Source organism: Rhinopithecus bieti, unplaced genomic scaffold (assembly GCF_001698545.2).
Source record: "Rhinopithecus bieti isolate Rb0 unplaced genomic scaffold, ASM169854v2 scaffold_18037, whole genome shotgun sequence".
Taxonomy (NCBI): Eukaryota; Metazoa; Chordata; class Mammalia; order Primates; family Cercopithecidae; genus Rhinopithecus; species Rhinopithecus bieti.
The window spans coordinates 247470-266146 of NW_016809071.1; the positions used below are offsets into that span (position 1 = coordinate 247470).

General features: G+C 39.3%; 1 protein-coding gene across 1 annotated transcript in view; it reads right to left on the reverse strand.

The window, feature by feature from the left end:
* The window catches only part of LOC108539581 (XK-related protein 4-like), a 432691-nt gene that overhangs the window by 82504 nt on the left and 331510 nt on the right, over nucleotides 1–18677 (reverse strand).

The window sequence follows — 18677 nt, forward strand, 5'->3', positions numbered from 1 at the left end:
CTATATCTAATCTGCTGTTTGATCTACACAAGCAAATTTTATTTTAGTTTTTCAATGTTTTGCTTTCAGAAATTGTATTTGTTCCTATTCTACCTGATTGTCTCTTATTCCTGAACCATGCTTTCACTTCTTTGAAAATATTTAAAATACTTATTTTATATTTGAATCTAATAGATTCAGTATCTGCTGACTTTGCCAATCTGTTGCTGAGGTCTTCTGCCTCTCACTCATGGTAGTCTGTTCCCTTATGTGTTTAGAGAATTTTGATTGGGAGGGAGCTCATGTTCTTTGGGACTTTATACACGAGCATTATTTGAGGCATGGATTTAATGTGCATTTTTCAGAGAGTATTTGTTTGTTTCTGACTGGTGCTTGGGGATAAAAATCAACCCATGGTACATTCAATTACATTTTTAGCTCGAGGATTCTAAGGTCACACAAGTAATGTGAATTTAAGACACATGTTCATGTCAGAGTGAGCAGGTAGTTGGAAATTCTCACAAGAAACATTTTAATCTTATTTACTTCTCTACTCAGAGTCAAGGCTGAATCACGCAAGGTCCCTATGCAAGACTGTTTCCTTCATTTCCCACCCCTCACCCCTGTCCTAGTTTTCTCACACTTTGAGGTTCTGGCTTTATGTGGATATTTCAGATTGGTGTCCTGCACTACTTGGGCTCATTAAAACTCAGTTTCTCTGTCAATAGAAACGAGCAGATGCTCTCCGAGTAAAAGCTAGCATCCTACTTGTTGCTCTGGATAATGCTTTCCTGTTGTTTATAGCCTCTCTTGTCCTTATATTCCTGCCAACTCAGCTATGTCTCAATATTTTAAGATATATTTTATATAATGTTTTATGAGTTTTTGTGCCAGAGGGTTTTCTTTCTTTATATAATAAGCCATAGTGTCAGGCATAGAAGATCACCAATTTCTTCTTTAAATTGACTTAGGCAGGCTCATTTCTTGGCATCTTCTTTTATAAGTCTCTCTCTCTCTTTTTTTTTCTGAGATGGAGTCTTGCTCTGTCACCCAGGCTGGAGTGCAGTGGCACACTCTTGGCTCACTGCTACCTCCACCTCCCAGGTTGAAGCAATTCTGCCTCAGCCTCCTGAGTAGCTGGGATTACAGGTGCCCACCTCCACGCCTGGCTGATTTTTGTATTTTTTTTAGTAGAGACAGGGTTTCACCGTGTTGGCCAGGCTGGTTTCGAACTCCTGACCTTGTGATCTGCCCGCCTCAGCTTCCCAAAGTGCTGGGATTACAGGCATGAGCCACTGCAATCCTCTCTTTGTGTTTTGCCTCTTATTTACATATTTTGGTAACCTTCAGGCCAGGAAGAAGACTACTGTGAGTCATTATCCCTGAGCATGCAAGGCTATTTCAGTGCATTGCTCTAGGTGTTCCCCTTTGAATTGAATTGGGACTTAGTTAACTTTCTTAAATCTGGTAACATGTCTCTAGAGTCCTGCTCACTGAGTCATTCTCAAGCCACCTTCTCTTGTTCTTGCAGGGACTCTGGCTATTACATCTTCTTTCACGATTGCATCCAGAACCTTTTCAGTTTTAATCTATTCTTCTTGTTTCTGCCTGTTCCTAGTTTCTTTCCTCCTCCTTCCTCCTCCTCCTCCTCCTCCTCCTCCTCCTTCTACTTCTTCTTGTTTGTTTGTTTGTTTGTTTGGAGGACCTGCAGAGGCCCTACCTCCCTTGAAAGGTTGCAGCTGGAGTCTCACCCAATTCCCTAGTTTCTTTAAAAGATGGCCATGATTCTTTACACTGCTGCTTTGTCTGCTTATTGAAACTCACTCAATGTTTCCTTTTAGAAATTTCTTATTCTTGTTCACATATCTGAATCACCATTGCCAGTCTGTAAGCCACATGCAAAACAAGAACGGTCTGATTTCAGAGCCCATGTCTATACCAATATGCAACACTGCCTCCCAATAAATAAAACTATGTATGTAGAGTAACTAGCATTGTGCAGGTTACACAGTTAGCACTCAACGAGTGTTTGCTGTGTCTCCTTATATCATTTATACTCTCAGATCCATATGATTTTTGGGGAACTGGTGGGGTTTTTAACCATAAGACTCTAACACTGACCATGTAGGTAGCTAGGAACATAATTAGAATGAGGGAAGCTTTGGACTCATGTTATAAACCGTTGAGAGTAGGTCAGAATCCCTGGACTGTCAGTTGTATCTCTACTTAACCCTGATTCAAACATCACATGTAAACTTCTAAGTCTGATTTCAGGTAGAAACCTCCTTCTTTAACACTGAAAATTGATGCTGGGCACAGTGGTTCACGCCTGTAATCCCAACATTTTGAGGCCAAGGAGAGTAGATCACTTGAGGTCAGGAGTTCAAGACCAGCCTTGCCAACATGGTGAAAATAAAATAAATATAAAAGAATAAAATAAAAAAGATAAAAAAGAAAGTTGAATAAGCTGTTTGCTAAAGTCATCTCTTGATTCAGTTTGGACATGAGATTATCAATACTTTTATGCACAACTTACTTCCTTAACAAAAACATTTAAAAATTAGTTTACAATGAAGAACACATATTCAATCTCTGTGTTGAATTCTGAACAGGAACAGCAAATCCCATATCTTTTATAAAATAGATTTCCTTGTTCAGAAAACTCAATAGTGCAGAAATCACAATGGAAGTAATAAAACATGCTGTGCGTATACACGTGTGTCTGAGAGCCCCCTGAGAATGTACAGACTCTGGGCTCAGGGAACCAGCCACTGGGCCCTCTGTGATATTTGGATCAATCAACTCTTGAAGCTCAAAAGATCCATAATGATGATCAAGTCCAACACCTCGGCTTTGAGAAGGAGAAGTGGAGGCTCCAAGAAGAGAAGTGATTTGTGGGGTGGTCACCCCTGAATCCTGTGCCTGGTGCCAGCGAGGCCGTCCTTTCACAGAGACATGACACCGAGCTATTTCTGATGACATGTACTTCACAATAAATTGTCAATCTGTGAGGTTGGAGGTCAAAAGCCCATAGGAAGAAAAGTCCTCTTTGAGTTATAAGAAAAAGCATGGCCCAAGGAAGTCAAAATGTTTTTCCGAAGTAATGGAGAAAGACTTCTGAGGTCAAATCTGAACACGTCTCAGGAATTTTCCAGGATAAACTTTAACTTTTGTGCAACACAATTCTAATTTGGTTGTGGTAAATATAGGCATCTGATCAGGAACTTGTCAAATACTTTTATTTTTAAATTCCTCTTTCCTTAAAAGCACTTCTGCAGACTATTCTTAGCAGAGATGTAACATCAATGACTCACTTCTTAATTGACTGTGGTAATGAAGGACTCTCAAGGGTTAAATTTTGGTTGGCTAAATATTGTCATTGCAAAGAGAATCACTGTAAAGCACCTAGGCATTTGTGGGAATCGAGAACCTGTTAATTAGTCTTAATAAGAAAAATGTTCCTCATTGAATGTATTACATGGTTCACTTTGAAACCGTATCATAAGATGGCTTGTACATTAAAGATTAACATTGAGAGAGAATAGAGTTCCATATTCAGGAAAAATGGTGTGCTTAATAAATATGTAGCATGTGAAAAAATACGCTGTATTGAAAGGTGATTTGCAACAGGGCAGCTTATTTGGTGCAGCTAAATGTGCAGAAAATGTTGCAGGGCATATGTCTTTCTATCTTCAGATGGAACACTAGCAGTCTTTTGAAGATCCTGTGGAGGGTTTCAGGGCAGCTAACTTATATCTGAGTATATCTTTTGATTAGATTGAAAAGTTACTGTAATCCTAACACCTTGAGAAGCCCAAGAAGGAGGATCGCTTGAGCCCAGGAGTTTGAGATCAGCCTGGGCAACATGGCAAGACCTCATCACAATAAAAATATTAAAAAAAATTAGTCAGGTGTGGTGGCATATGCCTGGGTTCCCAGCTATTCAGGAGGCTGGGGCAGGGGCATTGCTTAAGCCTGGGAGGTTGAGGCTGCAGTTAGCTGTGTTCATGCCACTGCACTCTTTCTTGAGAGAAAGAGCGAGACCACATCTCAAAATTAAAAAAAAAAAAAAAAAAAGAGATTGCCTATTAGGTCTAGCTGTAGGCAAAGTTATAAAATGGGCGAAATTGGCCACCACTACAGACATATGCTGGAGCCTTAATGCTGGTCTTTGCCCTGCCCTTAGGGTACACACAGGGTCTGAGAAATGCCCTAAGCTTCAAACTTGTCTCCTTTCCTCCCCTCAAGGATGTTTTCCTTCACTGTACTCAATTCTAAGGGAGGAGACTCCTCCTTTGGTCTAGGGCACAATGGACAATAATGAGCAGCAATTCAAACTAATCCTAGTAAATGTATCATCAAGCTAAAATATTAGCCCTATAAGTCGACTGAATGTCTTAACCTGGACAAAATGCATGCAGTTTTGGAAAGCCCGAGCAGCTGACACAAAAGCTGGATTGGTGCACACTCTGGTAGACAAGTGGGGACATGTTTTGACCAGCCAAGACCCCTGTTTCCATTGTATGTGTATGAGTGGCCCTGTTTCCAAAAACATGAATATTTCTTAGACTTTCAGAAGTGACTGCAAGCATGCTAGCATGCTTGTGTGTGTGTAGTGAACTCCATACCCAAGCATTGTTGATTTTTGTGGAGTAAGAAGTTGTATGATGGGTTGCAGGGTGAACCCCACATGGCACAGCAGGGAAGGGAGAGCTGGCCATGTGTACCCCTGTGTAGCCTTTCAAGACAGACAAGGACAGCTCTGGGGCAATCAGCAGGCACAGTGTAACTGTGTGAAGGAGCTCTGAAGTAAATTGTTCGTCTGCTAAACAATTAAAAGACAGCAAAGTTGAAACACAGTGGTATTAATTTTCAGCACACTGAGTGGGTGGAAATCCCATTACCATTAACAGATTTACTCACAGAAGTCCAACATATCCACAGGAGACTCTGTTTGCAAACATTGTATGATGAATAATAATGATAAAACTAAAATCTCAGGACTGTTTATTCTGTGCATGTTAATGAGGTGTAGCTTTTGTCTCCATATCCCCAATCCCATGATGGACTCTCATTTTCAATCTGGCTTGTATTCTGTGATTGGATTTTATCCAATTAACTAATATCTAAACAGTCTTGATTGCCATTTGTGCATATATATATACACACACACACACACATGATGGGTATCAAGTAAGAACAATCAAGATGACGGTTTTCAAACCCATATTAAATTTTTACATAAAATATTTTCAATGTTGGATTTAATTCTTTTTGGTAACACTAATTCAAGTCTACAAAAAAGGCTAAACTACAGAGGCTCCCTTCATAGCTGATTCAATTAGGTTACAAGTTTTAGAGAACAGAGAGAAAATATGCTGTAGATTTACATTCTGGGTCATTGTTAATTTTCTCTAATGTATATATAGGTGGCCATATTCCACATTTTACATATGTACTTATTTTCAGTAAGTAAACTTTTAAAATAAAGAGTGAAGCACTTTATCTTGGACTTGATTTTTCTCTGGTGATAGCTTATTTATTTATTTATTTATTTATTTATTTATTTTGAGACAGGGTTTTGCTCTGAAGCCCAGGCTGGAGTGTAGTTGTGTGATCATGATTCACTGCAATCTCAGTCTTCTTGGCTGTGAAGTAATCCTTCCACTTCAGCCTCCTGAGTAGCTGGGACTACAAGCGTGTGCTACCATGGCCCAGCTAATGCTTTTTATTTTAATTTTTTGTAGAGATGGGATCTCCCTATGTTGTCCAGCCTGGTCTCAAACTCCTAGGCTCAAGCAATCCTCCCACCTCGGTTTCTCTAAGTGCTGGGATTACAGGCAAAGAACTAGATTCTTGCTCTGCATCCCTTCCTCCTAATCCTCATTTAATACACACTTGCTGTGATTACTGTACATAACAAGACAATTAGCTCCCTTCTCTCCTCTTCGATCTTTTTGGTTATTCTTGACTTTCCAAAGGTTTCATTTGTTTAAGGAATGTTGTTCCTTTTGAAGAGGTGACAATGCCTTTTTGTCTCGGGTGAAGTGGTCTCATACAAAGTGAAACTTCTCTTTGTGTACAAATGACCATTGGTAGACCCATAAAAAGAAAACTATACTTAAATCAGTAATCCTGAAAATGAGAGCATAAAAAAGTAAATAGAGCCCAAGTTAATGATTTGCTATTATTATCTCTTCCTATATTAACTATTGTTTGGTCACTATAATACAGAGAACTAAATCCTATGTATAATGTCATCATTTAGCAACTTCTGTATAGGCTCACTATTACTTTATGCCATTAATGAAAACACAGTCTCTCTTTGGTGTGTTATAATTCCAAGGCACAGCTTGTTTGTTAACTAGTATTTAAGAAATTCTAAACTAATTGCATTTAGGTAGTTAGCTCTTTTCCTCTGACATATATTTTGGCCTCAGTATTTGGTCTCGTCTCAGTAATTCTTGGGCTGGGGGGGAAAAAAAAACCTTGTTACTGTGAAAAAAAGTGTCATACGACTTTTTAAAAAGTGAATTTGAATTTCAGGTTTAAATTTTAAAACACGTAAAGTAAACTACACAAAAGTGATACTCCTTTACAAGCCAGTTTGCCACCTTGAAGGCTGGACACAGAGGGCAGGATATGAGTGAAGACCCTACCCCGCCTGCTACTTTACTCAGAAAGGCCTTTGGCGGCCACAGAAAGCCCCACATTGAAACATGCATCCCATGATCTTCCTTTCCTTTGCTCTCTAGTGTCAGAAGGAAAGGTAAGATCAAGCAGGGAAAGAGCCTAGATTTGAGAGGGCCAAGCGTAGACTGCTTTTGGAAAAGTTAATGAAAATAAGATTCAGGAAGGCAGACAAAAAGGCTTCCTGGAAGAAATGGGAGCAATAGGAATATGACTAACATAATTCCTCTGGTAAGTGGAATTTTTTGCGAACCTCAGATTTTTTGCTTCAAAACATTTTCATATTTACAAAGCAATATTTAATGTGTAGATATGTTCAAAATCCACCACTTACCTATAGTAAAGATCACTGCAATACCAATGAAGACCCCTTTGTTCTCACTATCTGTCTTTTTCTAATTGAAGGCAAAGCCAAACTGGCGATGCAAGGATCATACAGGGAGCAGGCGGTTTACTGCAGCACAGGGGCATGAAAGTCTGCACTGGCACAGCGTTTACTTCCTGCCAGGTGCCATTTAAAGAACTTTACAAATATTTAATCTTCAGAAAAGCCCTAGGAGGTAGGTGCTACAATTGCCCTCATTTTTCAGCTGAGGAGACAAATGCAGAGAGGTTAAAATCGTTGCCCAAAGTCACATAGCTGGTAAATGGTGGAGCCAGGATTCCAACCCAGGTGGCCTGGCTTCTGAGTTCACTACACATTGCAGCAATGAATAACCCTCCTCCTGCCCCGGGCACCCAGCATACACACAAGCCGATGCTCAGATTGCAGGGAGCCTTCTCCTGGATAAAATTTACAACCATAGAGAGAAGGCATTTAAAATTATAGAAAGAGCTAAATGCTATAACCCACAACATTATGTGAGCATGATTGGATTAACTGTCAATGGGTTTGCTTTTCCAGTCCATGAAGAAAGAATCAGAAGCTAGAAAGAGCTAAATGTTATAACCCACAATATTATGTGAGCGGGATTGGATTAATGATCAGTGGGTTTGCTCTTCCAGTCCATTAAGAAAGAATCAGATGCTAGAATAGTTCAGCTGAGTAACCCCAACAAATGAGTCTTACCTGATAATGGCGAATTTTTCTTGAATAGGTTGTTAGCTTCTTCAAGAAGACAGTTGAGAAAAAATACAGAAGGTAGTATCAGATGACAAAAATATACATAAAAAGTATTTATGCCAGGAACTGAAATGTTTGATTTCAGATGCCTGCATGTAGTGATAGTAGTCAAATACCCTGAGAAATGGAGAAGTTGTACACACTATGTATCTGATGTTTTTGATAAATGCTAACAAAGAATTGGCTTTGATAATATAAACACAGATGTATACATTTGTTGCTCAAAATACTAGGGACAACATGAGGGGTTTTCAAGCCAAAAATAATCTGCTTTCCTGAAATCTCAGCAGGTGAAAATAATTGATCTTTAGTTGTAGTTACTGATATTATTAAATACTGGCATTTAAAAGCATTTTGAACTTTGATTCTGAATTCCCTTTAATGTGAAATAAATTCACATTCAATGTATACATGGAGTTATGCAGCCTAATGATGTTTTGGGAATTAAAGAAATTCTGTCTATTAACATCATTAAAAAGCTTCTCTCTATACATAAAGCAAACACAGGCACTTAGATATTTTTTCCCTCTTCTGACATTCTGCTTTATCTCAGGGAAAAGACTAAAGTTCAATGTGAGCACATTCTAATTACTTCTCCAGTTAAGGTCCAGCCACTTCCAATACATTTGACTTATTACTTAATCAAACTCCTTTACAAATCTTTTTCTAAAGAAGCTTTTCATTTTGAGATAATTGTGGGTTCACATGCAGTCTTAAGAAATAATACGGAGAGACTCTGTATACCTTTTACTCAGTTTGCCTCCCTGCCCATGGTAACTGCTAGGGGCTGAATTGAACTGAATTGTGTCCCTTGCCCCACATTCATATGTTGAAATCCCAGTACCTCAGAATGCGACTCTATTTGAAGATTGAGGCCTTAAAGAGGTAATTAAGTTAAAATTAGGTCACTAGGGTGAGTCCTAATCCTAGAGGACTGATACAGAAGGAGGACCATGTGAAGACACCAGAAGACGGGCAACTACAAGCCAAGGAGAGAGGCCTCAGAAGAAACCAACCTTGTCTACACCTTCATCTCAGACTTCCACACTCCAGAACAGTGAGATATAAATTGCTGTTGTTTGAGCCACAGTCTGTGATACTTTGCTAAGGCAGCCCTAGCACTAATATAGTGACATCTTCTAAAACTATAGTAGGATAGCACAGCTGGAGTACTAATATTGACACAATCAGGAAGCAGAACATTTCCATCACCACTTTCAGCCACAACACCTCCCTCCATCCTTACCCCATCTTTACCCTCTGGCAACCAATCATCTGCTCAGTATTTGTATAATCTAACATTCCAAGAATGTTATATAAATTGAATTGTCAGTTTGTTTATTAATGCACTGATTGAAGGAAATGTAGATTGTTTCCAGTTTGGGGTATTACGACTAAAGCTGCTATGAATATTGATGCACAGGTTTTTGTGTGGACATATTTTTAATTTCTCTAGCATAAGTGTCCAGGAGTGCAATGGCTTGGTCATATGCTATTTTAATGTTTCATTTTTAAAGAAATTGCCAAACTATCTTTCCGAGTGGCTATGTCATTTTAAATTCCCATCAACAATGTGTGTGGGGGGATGAGGAATTCATTTTCTCTGCATCTTCACCAGCATTTGGCATAATCTCTACTTTTTATTTTAACCATTATAATAGGTAAGTAGTGATATTTCATTGTAGCTTTAATTTGCATTTCCCTAACAGCTAATGATTTTGGAGCATCTTTTCATATGCTTATTGCAATCTATATATCCTCTTTGGTGAAATGTCTCTTCATATCATTTGCCCATGTCCCAGGTAGATTATTTGGGTTTTTTATTGTTGAGTTTTGAAAGCTCTTTATATTTTCTAGATACTAGTCATTTGTCAGATGTGTGGTTTGTAAATATATTCTCTCAGTCTGTACTGTAGCTTGTTTCTCCCCCTAACAGTGTCTTCTGCAGAGCAAAAGTTTAAAATTTTTGTAAAGCCCAATTTAGCAATTTTTCTCTGTTTCTTTCTTCCCTTTCCTTTCCTTCCTTCCCTTCCCTTCCCTTCCCTTCCTTTCCCTCCTTTCTTTCCTTCCTTCCTTCCTTCTTTCGTTTTTTTGAAAGACAGGGTCTTGGTCTGTCACCCAATCTGGAATGCAGTGGTGTGCTCAGCTCACTGTAACCTTGAACTCTTGGGTTCAAGTGATCCTTCCACCTCAGTGCCCCAGTAGCTCAGCCTCCAGAATAGCTGGTATGACAGGTGCATGTCACCACACCTGGATAATTTAAAATATTTTTTTTTCATACAGATGAGGTCTTGCTATGTTGCCCAGGCTGGTCTTGAACTGCTGGCCTCAAGGAATTCTGCCTGGGCTCCCAAAGTTCTGGGATTACAGGCATGAGCTACTGCATCCGACCTCAATATTTCGTCCTCCCTCCCTTCCTTCCTTCCTTCCTTCCTTCCTTCCTTCCTTCCTTCCTTCCTTCCTTCTCTCTCTCTCTCTCTTTCTCTCTCTCTTCCTTCCTTCCTTCCTTCCTTCCTTCCTTCCTTCCTTCCTTCCTTCCTTCCTTTCCTTTCCTTTCCTTTCCTTTCTTCTTTCCTTCCTTCCTTCCTTCCTTCCTTCCTTCCTTCCTTCCTTTCCTTTCCTTTTCTTTCTTTCTTTTCTTTCTTTAAAATCAATCTTGCTTTTGCTATGAAGTTTAAAACTCTTTGCTCTAGATCCCCAAGGTTTTCATGAGTATTATCTTCTAAAGGTTTTGTAGTTTTATGTTGTACACTGAAGTCTGTTATCCATTTTGAATTAATTCTTGTATAAGAAGTGAGATTTAGGTTGAAGTTTTTTGTTTGTTATTGCCTATGAATGTCCAGTTACTCCAGCACCATTTGTTGGAAAGACTATCTTTATTATATTAAGTTGCCATCACATCTTCACAGAACATCAGTTTGATATATTTGTGGATATATCGTGTGTGTGTCCATTCTGTGTTAGTTCCATTGATCTATGTGTCTGCTTCTTCAGCAATACCACAATGTCTTGATTACTGTAGCTATACTGAAATTGATTCCTTCTATTTTGTTCTTCTTGTCCAGAATTGTTTTAGCTATTCTATGCAAATTAAAGCTGCAATGAAATATTACTACTTACCTAGTGTTGAGCTTGCTTTTCCATATAAGTGTTAGAATAATTTTGTCTATATCTAGAGACACTATTGCTGAGATTTTGATAAGAATCACACTAAATCCACATCCATTTGGGAAGAATTGACATCTTTGCTATGTTGAGTCTTAAAATTAATGAACATGGTATGTCTTTCCATTTACTTAGATCCTTTTCACTTTCTTTCATCAGTGCTTTATAATTTTGGCACAGAAGTCCTGCACATGCTTTGTTGACTCTACACCGAAGTAGAAGAGCTCCCTGGTCTCTACTGGGTGGGTGTGGAAGTTCAGGCTCCCCATATAGTCTCATGTGACACAGGGAGGAGTTGAGAAAAGCATACTCACTGCCTAGTGGGGATGAAAGTCCAGACTTCTTCTCTAACAGCACTCCAGTGAGGTTTGGGACGACTTGTTACAGCCTGACCGGGGTGGAAGTCAGCTCCTTGCTTAGCCTTGGTGGTGTGAATGAGGGTTGGAAGTGTTTTCTGTGGTGTTTGGCTGGAGTAGAGTGGCAACTGTCTAAAAGTCTACTGTTTTTCTGGGATGTCTCTCTTCCTGGTCCTTTGGCTAGAGAGGGCTGGCTTTTTGGGGGGCTTTTTGGATTGACGGGACTACCAGGTTGCCAGACGTCATCCCCAAATCTGAAATACATGAGGCAAAAAGAAAACTCAGCGAACTCTTTGCTGTATTGTTCATTGGGTACCAAAGTTCCCTGTCTGGTCTGGCTAATCCCTATACTGTTCAGAGTCTTCTTATGTTTGCTTTATATATAATATACAGGAATTTTAGTTTTACTTGGTGAAAAAAATAGGATATGTATGTATACTACATCTTCCTGGATGCAGAAGTCCTACAAATATTTTTAAAGCACATAAAGTTGTATAAACCACATGCAGTTCCCACAGACTGAAAAAAGTTATATAACATTCTATTTGTCTCAATAAAATTTAGTTTACACAAATGATAATCTGTACTTGGAGATTGCCTGTAGAAGCCTCATCCTGAGACCCTGAGCATTGATCTTGATGAGCTTGTCTGCAGATTGGGGTAATGATTATAAACTATAAGAGAGTGGTGTCTGCCTCTTTTTTTCACCTTTACAGACTGGGAAACATATTAAAGGATTAATAAACATTGGTTGGATTAATAAACAAATGATATACTTAAAATGATACAACCATTAAGTAGCTAGACACTGCTGGAAGTAAGACATCTGTTGAGGAACATTTGTTCTTGAAATACAAGTCTATTATTTAGTTTGAAATACCAAGTCTTTCTAAAATTAAATATGGACAATTGCACAGAGCTTATTATTCAGAGTGTGTATTACAAATAGCTCTTTCTGTCATCTTAATTTTAGAGAAATGGTGAGAATTTTTCCCCTTGTGTTATGTATGTGCCTGTAACCAAAATTTTAATTAATAATTGATTCCAGCATCAGGTGTGGTGGTTCACGCCTATAATCCCAGTACTTTGGGAGGTTGAGGCAGGGGGATGGCTTGAGGCCAGGAGTTTGAGACCAGCCTGGGTAACATAGTGAGACCCTGTCTCTATTAAAAAATTTTTTTTAAAGAATTGGTTTCAATTAATGCCATGAAAATATATCAACTTTGATATACTTGCTCAGCTCTAAACATAGATACTTTAGTTAACACATCCTTTTATTTTTTAACTTTTCTGGGAATAATCATTTAATATACTGCTACTTTGAGAAAACTTCTTCCAGTTATTGGACGTCTATTCTATGTATAGTGGAGCATCATTTATAAGTGTTTTTAGATAACTGCTGAACATCAAATTCAATAATGCTGCTATTATCCAATACATGTTTATATAATGCAAAATGTAGTATTACAGTAATAATCTAAGAAACTGTTACTAGCAATTACCATATTTTATATGTGGCACTGACCTGATTCACTTTTATTACCTGGACATTCTGGTAAATAATTTGCTGTGAATAGCAACTGTAGGCAGTGGTAGGAAATCATTATTCCACAATGTTATTACATCATCTATGAATTTACAGAAAGTCAGTCAATATTTAAAAATCAATTTTATCTCTCTGATAGAGGAACACTATTCTGTTGCCTATACTAAGACATTTAGACAAATACAAAATGTATTCAACTGCTTAACTTTTTAGCATAGTTTGGGTTGGTTTCATGATTAGTGGTGGCAAAAATGTCATCTCATTTCAAATTGGTGGTTGAGTTGCCTCCAGCTCAATTTATCCTAAATATCAGAGCCTATTTTTAAGGCCTGATTCGTGTATATGTTTTCCGGTGTCATCATTTGCTTGCTCATTTATTCATTCGTTCATTTAGCAGTTTTGAACTACTCTGTGCTTGGTTCTGGGGATAAAAGAAGAATAACACACAGCCTTTATTCTTAAGCATGTGCAACTTAAGTGAGGAAGATATAAATGCAAAAAGATAATTAAATATGATCTATTAAGTTCCATGATAAATGTATGGACAGAACCTTAAAGGAATATACAGTAAGAGCACCAAACCCAATCCCAGCCTCTGAGTGTGTGTGTGTGTGTGTGTGACAGAGAGAGATGAGGATGCCATGAGTTTTAGGAAAGGCTTCCAGGAGAAGAAAATACCTGAGCAGAGTCATAAATACTCAGTAGTGGCAATTAACCAGGCAAAGGCAGTGGGGAGAAAAGAAATTGAACTAGCATTACTAAAGCAAAATAAACTCTGTGCAATTGTCCATATCTAAGTTTGAAAAGTCAAATTCTTTTCAACTATAGACTTCCACTTCCGTGTTTGTGAAGAAGTGTCTTCCTTACAAAAGTCTCTGCCTATTTAGTGTTTATATCACCCCAGAGATAGCTCCAGTCACTCATTTATGATTTACCCAGGGAATTGAAAGTAGTATGGTGTTGGTGAGGAACGAGGAGTGAAGTAAAATGTGAGAATTCAGTCTGAAGACGGGGTGGAGTGGGAGGTGCTCCCCCTGAGAGCCTTGGTGCTAGATTGAGTGAAAAAGGAAAGCCGCTGATGACATTTAAGTAGTTGGGTCACCCAATTACATTTAATTTGTAGCTTGATTGCTCTGATGTCTCCATGCAGGAGACATCAGAGCAATCATTCAGGACTTGAAGAAGCCTTGAATAGAGAGAATAGCTGTTACAGAGGATCAGCTAAGAGCTATGAGGCCCACACCAGGAAGTGGCAAGGCAAATGCAGAAGAGATAATGAGCTTGACACAGTCATCAGGGATCAGGGTTTGAATGCAGTGAGCTGAGAGGGGGAAAATCATGGGACCACCCAGGTTTCTGGCATGGGTAACTGAGCAGCTAACTCCAACAGATAGAAGACACAGGGTAGGAAATGATGGAAGATCAGGCGCTTTCAGCTTTGAACATATTCATCTGGGAGGTGACTCTAAGAGTTACAGGTGAAGATGTTAAAGGAAGTAGTGTGTGATAGCCTGAAGCTCTGAAGGATCAAGGCTGGAGATCTCGATCTAATAATTATCAGCCTGAGGGTAGTAGTTGTCATCGAGATGATGAGAGAGGCTAGACGAGAGTGTGCTGAATGAAACAAACAATGGGGAAAGAACAGATACTAAGGAAGACTAAATTCCCAAAGGGTGAGGCGCCAACCTCCAGGTGAGCATTCAAAATCCAGAATTGGCATTGATGCTAATTTTTCCGTGGCTCTCTGAAATCATGGAAGACCTAACTCTAGGCTGGAATCTTAGTTACTCTGGGTCTAAGCTAACTGTGTGCCTCCAGGGATCAGAAAAGAATATCATTCAGTGAGGTCACCAGGTTGTAAGACTATATGTGACCCTATAATTGAGGGCCTCTATGTAGAGTTCAGACAATATGGCTTGGTGAGGCCTGGGGCAAACTGAGTGTGCTCATTAGAGGGCAGTCACAGCTCACCGCAGCCGTCGCCATTACAGAATATAGGCAGAGGTTTAGATGTTCCAATTTTTTATGGGGATTAGGAAATCTAGATTTTTACATAAAGTGTGCCATTTTTTAAACCTTAGCAGCTAATTAAATGTAAAACTCTATGCCAGAGGCCAAGGAGAAAATGAAAATGTCTGTGGTACACCACTTTGTGCTCTGCAATAGGCAATGGGATGGAGTGACTGAGAGTGAAGCTGAAGCTCAGAAAGTAATGAAGTCCCATTCACGAGGAATGAACCCCATTCATCAGCAATACTTATTTCATTCCTAACACACGCCAGGTTCAAGGAATTTGGCAGTGAATAAAAGAGTCAAACTTCCCCAAAGTGAATTACATACAAGGAGGTTGTTTTCCCTTGTGGATATTCTCTGCGATACTGACGTGTGGTTGAAACAAACCTCAGTGTTTGTGGCAGAAGAAGCAGCCAGTTGTTGGCTGCTGGTGCCTGACAGGTTGATATTTAGCAGTGCCATTTATTAGATGCTTTGTATTTATCTCTGCAAATATTAAAAGCGGACCCTGGAAAGGTTCTTAAATTCTCTGTGCTTCTGTTTTCTTGCCTGTAAAATGTTCATAATGATAATACCAACTGATAGAATCATTGAGTGAATAGACTGAGATGCTGTCTAGAAAACGTTAAGTCCACATTCTGGCTCATGCAAACTATAAAAAATGTTGAATATAACAATTATGGTTATGGTCTACTTGGCACCCTGCCTGTGTGTCTAAAACAAGTATTTTTTGTAACATGTAGAGGATGTAAATATGACTTTTGGTCATGGAAATATGGGTAGTTGTTTGAGAGGCAAGTCTACATTTTTGAAAGTTGTAATTTGAAGAAACTGATTCCTGGGGTACAGGGCAATGCCCAGAGGTGATCTGAAGCAGGTGCAAAATCAAATTAATTGCAAGGCAGTTGCATGTGCTCCTTCAGATAAGCTCCCTCAAGCTGTGCTCCTGGGATGGCCCAGGTGTGTGTTTGGATTATGTAGGGACTGTGGGGATGCTCTTGACAATGGAGTTACTCAGGGAAAGGTTTGCTCTCATCCACACAAACTAACACCTCTTGTTTTTCAAGTGAACTGATTCATGGAGAATCTATTCCTGACCCTCTGTGGCAATGCTGTCCTGCGAATCTCATGAGACAGAACCTGTGAGTTTGGCTTGGTCTGACAAGAATGATGCATTTCAAAGATCTGTCTTGCAATAGAAAACACTTACTACTTCAGTGAAATGTTAATTAAGCCCTTCCTATGTGCCAAGCACTGAGACTAGTGCCGGGTTTGAGAACAAATTGGACAAATGCCCAGACATCATGGAGTTTGTAGTCTAATGAAGAAATTGGTCTAATCAGCAAGAAATAACATGAGTTGAGGCTCATACTATCATGCATAGAAGGAGCGCTTAACCTGAGGGATAGCCATGGCTTCCCAAAGAAAGTGATGTGAAAACTGACCTTTAAGATCAAGTAACAGAGTAAGCCAGACAAGGAAAGATGACTCACACTTCAGAATAAGCAGGGGCCATGTTTTTTTGTTTTGTTTTGTTTTGTTTTGTTTTTTTGTTTTGTTTTGTTTTTTGCATAACAGAGGCAAATAAAGCCTCTTTTGACTCAACTGGCCACTATTTTTAAAAATTATGTGTTGGCGGGTGCGGTGGCTCATGCCTGTAATCCCAGCACTTTGGGAGGCTGAGGCAGGCGGATCACCTGAGGTCAGGAGTTTGAGACCAGGCTGGCCCACATGGTGAAACCTCATCTCTACTAAAATACAAAAATTAGCTTGGCGTGGTGGCAGACACCTGTAATCCTTTGGGAGGCTGAGGCATGAGAATCGCTTGAACCAGGGAGGTAGAGGTTGCAGTAAGCCGAGATTGTGCCACTGCACTCCAGCCTGGGTGACAGAGCAAGACTTTGTCTCAAAAATAAATAAATAAATAAAAGTGTCAATATTTGGCCTTACGATAACTTTCAAGATGTGTGTTGTTGTTGATTTAATATATTATGCATATTATTAATGTATGCGTTGACTTGGGGCATTGTCTTAGACTTAATGCCATTTCTAAATAAGCCTATTACTTGCCAGTTCCATAGAGCCCAAAGACATTCATACCTGCATTGATGTCACAGACAGGCAATCCATCACCCATTTATCTTCCCCTCTCCCATTGCCACCCCTCTCATTTAGATCTTGTTACTTCTTATTAAACAAATGCAATATTGTCTTCACTGATCTCTTTACCTCAAGTTTTTTTCCTACTCCAATTTTATGCTTTGCTGCAGAATTAAATTTCCTGAAGTGCAACTCTGATGCTATCATTCCAGTGCTTGAAGTTTCTCATGCTATCCCCACAGTCTGCGGTGTCAACAATAAACCATCAGTCTGGCATTCTCCACCTTTCACATGATTCCAGCCTACCTTTCTCAGTTGCTCTTGCACTGCCGTGTTCCCTGGGATTCGATGTAGACTACTTGCTCTTCTGATTTCCTGCCACTCTAGCTTTGCTTTAGAACATCCTTCAGTTTCGAATGCACTTCCCCAGCCAGTATGTGTTGCAATATTCATCTCACGGAGCAAACCAAATCCTCTGCTGTTTGTGAGGTCCTCCCTCAGCCTCCCCACTCCCACTATTGCATTCTCTCCTTCCTTTAAATCCTCAGGGCTCTACCCATATATACAGCATTATATGTCTACCTTTTGTATTGCATTTGTAAAATTATGCCTTTGTGCAGTGTGTATATTATTCTGATGCATTAGAAGTAAGAGCTGTGTATTCTTCAACTTTGTATTTTTTATATCTTTTAGCATAGAATTCCTCACACTGTAGGTGATGAATATCTACCGATTCTACTAGCTACTAATGTTTTGTCACTGCCAATTTTATTTGTGAATTGAAAAAGTCCCAATGTTATGTAATTTTATTTAGTATAGTCTCAATTCATGGAACCACTAATATTTTTGTCTTGTATATGTTCAGCACATATAGGCCATAGTTTTTCTTTTGTTTTATGGCTTAAGGCTCATGGGACATTAATACATACATCAATACAGCCTCTCCTTGGTGTAAGTGCAGAAAGGTGAGAAAGCAAATGGCTCCCGGGAGCTTACTGAGTTAGTGAAGACAAAGGTCGGGCTGGAATCAAGTACCTTTTGTTCTGAGCCCTACCATTTGCCACCTACAGCTGCTTCCCTAGTGTCTCATTCTTTCTTCCAAAGACTCAGTTCAATTTAAATACAATTACTGAAACCAGTATTTACTCACTATACACACAGATGTCAATTAAGACGGAACTTGGTTACTGTAACAAACTGAGGGAGGAATTGCAATTTAGCCTGTGTGAGTTGTCAAGTCTCAGTCTAAAACCCAGGTGTGTAGCCCAAATTATTCAGTGTCTGTCCTTATACCCTAAATTTGTTGAATAACTACCATCAGCTAATTTGCAATGAGTGTTATTGCATGCAGGCCTGTTGACATGTCCCTGGGAAGACAGACGGAGAGAGAGAGATGCTGACGTGCGATGCCTGGATGTTTCCTCTTAGTGTCAGAATTATTTGTTATTGCTGCATTAGGCTTTGGGGAGAGCTGACATTTGCAGGTCAGCTCTATGGTCAATTGGTTGGATCCAGTTTCTTTTTCTATGAACTTGCCTCCGGCAAGTAAACTGTATGGCAAGGTGGGAAGATCCCTGGACCTCAACTTCAAAGATAAGTTTTCATCTTTCTTCTAGCTCCATCATTCATTGTTTTGTGACCCTGGGAAATTTGCTTAATCTACCAGAGGTTTGAGTGCCTAATTTCTTTAAAAAGTTATTGTGAG